This window comes from Sebastes fasciatus, chromosome 14 (assembly GCF_043250625.1).
Source record: "Sebastes fasciatus isolate fSebFas1 chromosome 14, fSebFas1.pri, whole genome shotgun sequence".
Classification (NCBI taxonomy): Eukaryota; Metazoa; Chordata; class Actinopteri; order Perciformes; family Sebastidae; genus Sebastes; species Sebastes fasciatus.
In genome coordinates, this window is record NC_133808.1 from 24,519,740 (window position 1) to 24,528,669 (window position 8,930).

Below are 8,930 nucleotides of genomic sequence, written 5' to 3' on the forward strand. Positions count from 1 at the left end.
GGTAGAGCTGTTTGGCGTGTGTGTGTTATGCTGCCATCAAACTGATTTAAGAGTCTTCACTCACACATCAGTTGGCCATAACTAAAGCAATGGTGTGTTTCCTGTACCAACTATGGCGGTGTTACTCTTTTGTATCACACAGAAGCCATCAACAGTCAGCGTCAATGTAAACAAACATATGTAAGAGTTGTTTGTTCCTCAATGCAATTTCATGCACTTTTCAGAGGAGATGAACATTTAATTCTCACAAATACACAGTAGCTGTGATGCCATTTCCTGTGCTCCTACTAAGCTGTTTGAGGAGCAATTTCGACAAAGCAATTTCAAGTTAATTGCCTTCGTGTGAAAACTGAAAAAAAAAGACAAAAAAAAAAAAAACAGCTTCCGCAATCTCTATTTATTCATGAGTGAAGGAGAAACCCTGGTCCTGTAAGTGAGGAACAGCGTGGCACCAAGACTATTTTGAAAATACTATCTTTTTTTCTTCTATTATTACTTGCTTTTTAAATCTATTTTTGAAATTATACCAACACACTTTATCAACCTCAAGGGAAAACAAACAAGCAGACACATGCTCACACACATTGAAAGACACACTCTTCAGTGCACTGACTTACTACTGCCATCTAGGGATATATAGAAGGATGCTGGTTAAGTGCTGCTCCATGTGTACATCTTATTCACATCGAGGGCCCTATATACTTTATATAATATTGAAGCAATAAAATTACAACACAAAAAGGACAAATATAAGTACACAGTGTGAGCTTATGTTAAAAAATAAAACCTTCAGCGAGCAAACAGAGAGCCAGCCTTCACTATTAGGCAACAAAGCCCAAAGGCTGTCTGTCCATTGTATGTGACAGCTAAAGTATTTCTCCTTTTGCAATATTTTGTGCTGGTTCCCAGTGGACACCAGGGTTGGAGGAGCCACAACACAGACAGAGCAGCTCGCCATCTCTCACAGCTGGAACCCACTCCTCCTGAATAATGAACTCAATCTCAGCTCTGCCTCAGGGGGGGACCTTGGAGCCACCCTCAGCTTAGTGCAAAGGCTTTGTTGCCCATACGCGCGTGCTCGTGCACGCACACAATCCCGCTCGCTGTCACTCTTTCCTGCCACAAGTGGCTCTGAGAGAAATGCTCCACTGATTGGCAGTGGAGGGGAGAAAAAAGAAGAAAAAAAAACAGAGAGAGGACCCGGGAGACATGGAAGGATGGTGAAGGTTTTTACATGGAGGAGGCTGATGTGGAGGCAGCAGGGGAGGTGGAGTGTGTGAGCTGGAGGGGTTCAATAGTAGTTTCCCAGCAGTTCGACCCTTGTACCTCCGGGGGATCCACGGAAAGTGTTTCTACTGAGGAAGGGGATCGGAAAAGAAGGGGCGGCGGTGTCCTGGTGTTGGGCATGTGAGGCGCGAGATGAAAGAGGAAGCTGCTGGATACCGAGCTAATGAATGGCCACGCTTCCCATCCGTGATTGAGATTTAAGAGGTGTGGATAGGTAGAGCTGAAGGGGGTAAGCAGACGCGGTGAGTCAGCTGACCTTTCAGAAAGCCCTTCACCTCAGCAGCTTCCACGTGGAGCCCATTAACCGCAGAAATATGACAGCTTATGATTAAATCCGCCGTAATTACCGGAGACATTAATGAAATTTGTGGGCTGCTGTTTTGTAGAGTCTCAAAAACAGCAAACCACAACATAAAAACAGTGTCTGAGTGTGAATCTCTTAGCAAAGCATGACTGTTTCTGTGGCTCCGATAGTTCAGTTAAGTGTCCTGTGCTGTTTTTTGTTTTTTTATACTTGGTGGCCAGCCATCCTGTGTCTCTAACTCATAGTGACAGATCCACTTCATGGTGCTTCTTTTCACAAGCAGTGGCAGCAGGCCAACACACGCGCAGGCAGCAACACACACACACACACACACACACACACACACACATCTCCTCAGCAACATCTAAATAGGTAATTATCTGACTTCTAAGAGTGGGAAGGTGGCAGCCAGTGTGCTCCACGTGATCAGCCTAAAACTAAAGCCTCTGCTCAGCAAAGGAATATTAATTGCCTTTACTGAGTCGACAGGCGGTGAGGGGAAGAGGGAGAGAGAGTAGTTGCCTATCAACAAGCAGCGGCTACCAACTTCCCAGCAAGGTTACTGAATAGCGCCATTGTTGTCGTCTCCTTGTTGGAGGGAACAGCGCGCCAATAATGTCGGACGTTGTATGTCTGCTGCAACATTGGTTTTCTGTCTGTGGTACCTGTAAAGACGTGGGATGTTTGTTCAGGAGAGAGAAAGAGAACAGCGGGGGAGAAAGAGAGAGAGATTTTGGAGGTGACTAGGAGAGGAGATGATCCATAATACTGCAGGTTTTTATCACGTGAAAGAGTCATAAATCGGTTTCCTCTGATCTGATCAGTGGGGGAAATCAAATACAATAGTGATCTGGAAACATCCTCCCACAGATCTCCCAGGTACCGACATCAAAAACAGCCTCGCAATGTAGAATATTAACAATGTGCTGCAGGAACAGGATTTTGTACTTCTTCTTTTCTTCGCTCGGGCTCATTGATATGCACCGCAGTTCTTGCACTGATAATTGCCTGCTGAGCTCCAGATCAATTCTGTAATTTGCTATCAAAACTCCTCCATGATATCATGTGTGTGCAGTCTTATCAGACTTAAGTAAAAAAAAAAGAAAAAAAGACGACAGGGACAAGGGAGAAGGTGAAAAGCAATGACTTTAGAGTAAATGGGAAAGTAACTGAGTGTATTACCTTATTACCTACGCGGGCAGTTTGGAGTTTTCACTGTTATACAAACGTTAGAGTCCCAGTGGCTCCAGACACAGAAATAATGCATGTGCACAGAGGCTTTTCTCACAAACACAGCTGAAGCCTGATGTCTCTAAACATACTATCAGGTTGCAGGTTGCCTCAGGTCACAATAGCTGCATGCGTGGTTTGAGTTTATTTTTGAATGTAATTAAGTTTGCTATATTCTCTCTCTTTCTCTGTATCCTTATGTCATGTATTGCAAGTAAGAGGCAGAACGCCCCGGGGGGACGGGAGAGAGACTTATAATATTCTGACAAGCTAACAGGCAGATAAATGAAATGAATTGTGTAATAAGTGAAATAAAGCGAGCACTAGCTAAAGGGAGGCTTCTCAAAATAGCTGGTGATTAGGGGAGAGCTTCTTCTCTGTGAGAACATTGTGGACTCGTGTGACCCATGAACGTACACAGCATTCTGGATCACTATATTCATTGGGGAACATGTTAACGGCTTGGTAGTGGTCCAACAATAACACAGACGGCTGCTTAATTCGTGGAGTCATTCATTCAGGAGTCTAAGCAAGCAAAATAAGAGGAAACACAGAGGTTTCTCCTGTCTTGTTTCCTGGCAGCTGAGTGGAGTGACAGGGCTTAACTCCGGAGCGAGGAACGTTATCGACTCTGGCCCAATCAGGAAAAGTTAGCACAGTGGCTTGTCCGTTCTGGGCTACTGTAGAAACATGGCTCCATGAAGAGGACCCGCTCCATATCTTAGATATAAACAGCTCATTCTAAGATAACAAAAACACAACAATTCTTATTTTCAAGTGATTATACACTAAAAAAAACATACTTATTAATATTATATTCCACTTCTGCCAATAGATCCTCCTAAATGTTACACACTGGTCCTTTAAACTCAAACAGTGAGGTGGTTTCTACCTCACCAACAGTTCTGTTTGTAGCCTAAAAGCTAAAACTACAACCCGCAGTTGGACTGCATGCTACTATCAGCCAGGATGCATCCACAGACAGACAGGCGCCATCTGCTTATTGACAGACATGCCAAACTTGAAAGTCAGTCAAAAGAAACCCTTGAGATAAGGAACATGATCTTCATGTTGCATCAGCGGCAGCATACACAGCTGATCGTTCATAGAGACTTTATCTCTAGATGACCACTTCACATCCAGCTTAGCCATCAAGACCCTGTCTAGCTGTCTTCGCTCTCTCTGTTGTTTATCTTGCATGAGTTGTGTTGATAGCATTTATGGGAGCTGACAGTTTTTGGTTGTGGCTTGCCGCCTCGCCTAATGGCCTACTACTGTATGATTGATGGAAAGCTGGCGAAAAAAGTCGGCCAATGTCTGGAGTTTCATCTCCCAGCCCGATCTCTCTCTTCATGCTCACCCTTTATGCAGCATTAACTCGACTCTGACCAAGGTTGATGGATCAAAAACAGTATGGATGAACATTTTATTCTCTTTAACGAACTGCAAATTTTGATTTTTGCAGGCATCAGAGTTTGACAGTTGTCATTATGCACAGATCAGATGAGCCCTCATCGTGCAGACTCCCTGCAGGGTCATAACATGACCTGAAGAAGAGAATAGCTTGCCTTTCCGAAGCAAGCATCCTTCTTCTCTATGTGTTTTTTCCTCTTTATGTTTCCCTTTTCTCTCTTAGACTGAGGTCAGACAAATCAGTCTCGACAAGTGCAGCTGAGACTACAACAATTGCTCTTGAGAAAATGCTCGTCATGCTGTGAAGACGTGCCCACGAGACAACAAGTGGGAACACAAAGAGGAAGATGCGAGATCACAAAGTACCTTTTGTTGTTCTATAACATTCTCTCATCTGCACAGAGCAGCTCAATATAATTACAAACACATTGTACAATTATTTCTTGCTCAATGGTGCAGAAACTAATGTGTACACAGTGCATTGCTATTTTGATATCATTATGGGGTAAACATTAAGAAACAATTTAGCTTGAGATTTATTTATCTTCATTTAGAATTGCATATGCAGAATGGTCCAGGTCTTTTTTATTCCAATTTACTGTGTTTATACCGACTGAGTCTGGGACAAACACCTTTTATATATGAAATATTGGCCTCTTTCCCTTTGTGAGTCTGTAATACCGTTAGATTAATAAATATTTCCGACTGTTACCGACAACTGTTAGTAGGATTATGACCTTTGGGTTTATGAAAAAGCTGAAACAGGAACGATACCCGCTTGGCCTGTTTACCAACAACTGCAGCAGCAGCAGTGGTCGTGACACACATCTAATGGAGGCAATTAAGCTGCTTAAGCTTCTTCTCAGAGTCATTCAGGGTTACTGACAATCTCCGATGTTCATCGCAAATAAACGGCCACGAATTGAATCATAGAAAAAAAAGACACACTGGTTGTATCACTTAAGGTTTTCTTCAGCATTCAAAGTAAAACAGTGATAGCTGTGCCCTACTTTGAGTGTGACATTCAGATATTTTTGTTTTTCATTAAGCAATTGTTTTGCAGGAACACATTGGTCGTTACCAATTAATACTGGGGAGGCGTAGATATTTTAAATTTATGTTTCAAAGGGGGTCTAATTTGTATTGTTATTATTGTGTTTTTTGTTTCAATTCAAATGATTGACATCAAATATTGTTTGTAATTAAAACCTGAGCCATTTGGTAAACAATCATTATTGGGGTCAGTTATATTAAAGCTATAGTTATCAGTGTGGAGTGAATAAGCCTGAAATTCAGTTGTGTAGTTATCTCTGTTGGCATGTTGAGAACATTTTACTCACGGAGGTCACGGACCTCCATTTGATAAGATTTTCCTTCAGGGACCTCCATCTGAAAAGATTTTGGTTGTAAGATACAATTAAGAGCAGAATTCTATTGTTGTCAATAGGGATGTCACGATTTTCCAAATCCACGATTTGGCATTCGATTTTAAGGTCACGATTCAATTCTATTTTTGATTTAAACAAGCCATTGTTAGACTATCGAGTCTTGATTCGTAAAGATCAACAGATCTTTGGTTTTATGCCCTGACAACTGTCACCTACACTTTCAAACTCTTCTTTAAAAGGAGAAGCTATCAAATGTGATATTTTTTAAACATAACTCTCAGAGGATGTTGTTGTGGAGACATTAAAGAAAATGATGGGCCTTATTGTTTACTGCACTAAAAGGACTTGGCACTGACATTAAATAAAATATACCTAATTCATTCTTAAAGTAATTCATTTACTGTTTACATTTTATGACCGCAGTTGTTCCCCGAGAGCAAGCCAAGTAAATACAGGCCAACTCATCTCCATGTCATGACAGCAAAAATAACAACTTGCCAAATTACACTGATGTATGTAGGAGATGAGTTCTGATTGGGCCTGGACCAGATGCAGAGGCGATGGCAGCGAAGAAAAATTCCCTGAAGAAAGGAAGAACCCCTCCTCCTGAGGCGTCCCTCCTTTTACCTGTTTCTACAGGACACGAGACGAGCTGGTAGTCCATCCTGAAACTCCACTCTTACCTTCACCACCTGCAACATGGAGAGAAACAGGCTTCCCTGTGGAGTCCCTGTGGCCGCTCACCTGGGTTGGACCATCTGTGATCCATCACTGGAGTCCCACCATCACCAGACTGCTCTACATCTGAGAACAAACACAAAACACTTACAGTCAGCACAGAGTTGGTGGATTTCAAAATGTCTGTGGTGGACTCACTGTTTGGATAAACAAGTAAATACAAACAACATCAGTCTGACTTTGGGATGTGAGGGCGTTGTCCTCTTACCCTTCTTTGGTAAAAGAGGATGGAGGCTGTTCACTGACGCCACTCACGGACAGAGGCCCCGGTTCTCTCTGTGACCTCTGAGCCAGCAGTCAGAGGGGTCATCCAACTCCGTGTCTGGGCACACCCTGTCACTCATGTAGTGTCCTGACAGAAGAAAAATCTGATAACATTTGGAGTTTATGAAGGTTAACTGACATAGAACTGATTTGAAGTACAACAGTGATTCAGAAAATATAAAGGAACATTTTATACCTCCACTTTTCCAAAGAAATAAACATCTCTTACACAAGATGTTCCTACATAGATCCGGAGCCTAACCTCGGGTTCACACAGGCCACGGAAGCTCTGCGAAACACCGGGATTTTCAGAGAAAGCGCAGCCCACGTCTTTTTGGCGCCCATGTAAATCAGTTGAGCTGTTCACACAGGACGTGCTGTGTCACGGAGCTCCGCGGCCGGGGTTGCAATCTTCAGCGACAGTTTCGGCGTCTGGTCTATTTTCTCTGCGTGCCGCATGTGACTCTGGCAAGAAAACACACTGATAATCTACTATAAACTATATGAATGATGTCTTATGTATGATATAAATGATCTGATTCTGATACGGTGATGAAACATGCATCCCACGAACACCTTTGACTTCCCTCCCCTGTCTACCTGCTGTTCTCCCGGAGTTTTAATTCCTCCGATTCCCTCCCAGTCCCTCCCTCCAATCACATTTCAAAATGCATCCATATTTATTAGAAACAGCCTAGTGTCACTGCTCTTTGTGATTGTGGGTTTTAAATTACGTAGAGAGAGAAAGAGAGAGAGAGAGAGAGCACTATAGTAAGCAGCAGAGGAGCAGAATCGCGTATTGACCGGCACGGCTGAACAGCCAGGCTTCAGCTCGTGCAACGATTAACATAGCGCATCCGTTCCCTAGGTGATCCTGCCGTAAGTGGCTGATGACGCTCACCAGATGATACCAACCTTCAGCTTGAGAGGGAACACATTAAACTACAGTTAGCTACACACACACAAACACACTGTTCAAATATTTCCTTTGTATTGCGTTATTTCGTACCTAGCTTGAGTTTACCAGCATCTCCTTGAAGAGATCCACAGGGTCGTTCAGCTTCTCAAGTGGAAGAGACAGAGTGAAGCGAAAACGTTTGAGATACTCATCAGCACCCTGTAGACAGGAGATAAGCAGAAGAAGAAAAAGAAATGAGCTGGTTCCAGAAAATTGTTGCCGTTTTTGTTTTATAAATTAAAACAAACAATTATTTGATAATCAAAACTGTTTAAGACTAACAAATAATCAATTTCATGTTTCAGCACTAGTTGGAATTAGCTGAATGTCCCACTGAACATTCATTTTTATTTGAATCAAAATTACATTTCTATTATGTCGTAATTCAGTGAAGACTTGTATCATTCAATTAAAAGTAATCAAAGCTTTTTATTGTGTTGGGAAACATTAAATAAGAAAGTTTTAAGAGTCTCCAAATAGATTTTCGCATTGTGCGGAAATCTAAAACTGTAAAATGTTCAGCAAAAATATAAGGAAAACATGACATGTAGTTGAGGAGCGAACGCTCTTGTATGGACCTTTAAGGTCAGTGGACGACAGTTGGATGCTGGTTGTGATGTCACTCATCTGGACAGAGTCACAAAGGTGGACTGCTGACCGGATGTGTTGGCACCCCCTGAAGTCCAACTCTGTCTCCTGCAGAGCAGCACAGAGACAACATGCTGTCAGTTATATCCTGTACTGGGTAGCACAGCAACAACAGCATACAAACACAGACACTGTGTGGGTGTGTGTGACACTGACGTGTGTGTGTGTGTGTGTGTGTGTGTGTGTGTGTGTGTGTGTGTGTGTTTGTTCATCAAGTTATCCTGAAGCATCTGCTCCTCTGAAACTTCAGGCACCAGGTTCAGAGACGGGTTAGTGAAGTCCTCCCATCTGGTAGACCACGCTGCACACCTGCACATTAAAAAAAACACAATACACATATAAATACAGCTGCAGAGGACACAACACACACTCAGTGACAAAACAAGCATACTGCAGAAGGTCATATAATCAAGAAGCAAGCTATAACTATAATCAAAACCACAATAATTAACATCAACAAAAAAAAACGGTGGCAGATGTTTCAGAAGGTGATATCTCAAAGCATGATCTCATTAAACAATTTATTTGCATGTTTCTAAACCACTAGATAATGGTGAAATGTGTTTTTTTAGGGCTGTCAATCAATTAAAATATTTAATCGTAATTAATTCCATGATTGTCCATAGTTAATCGTGATTAATAGCAAATGAATTGCACATTTCTATCTGTTCAAAATGTACCTTAAAGGGAGATTTGTCAA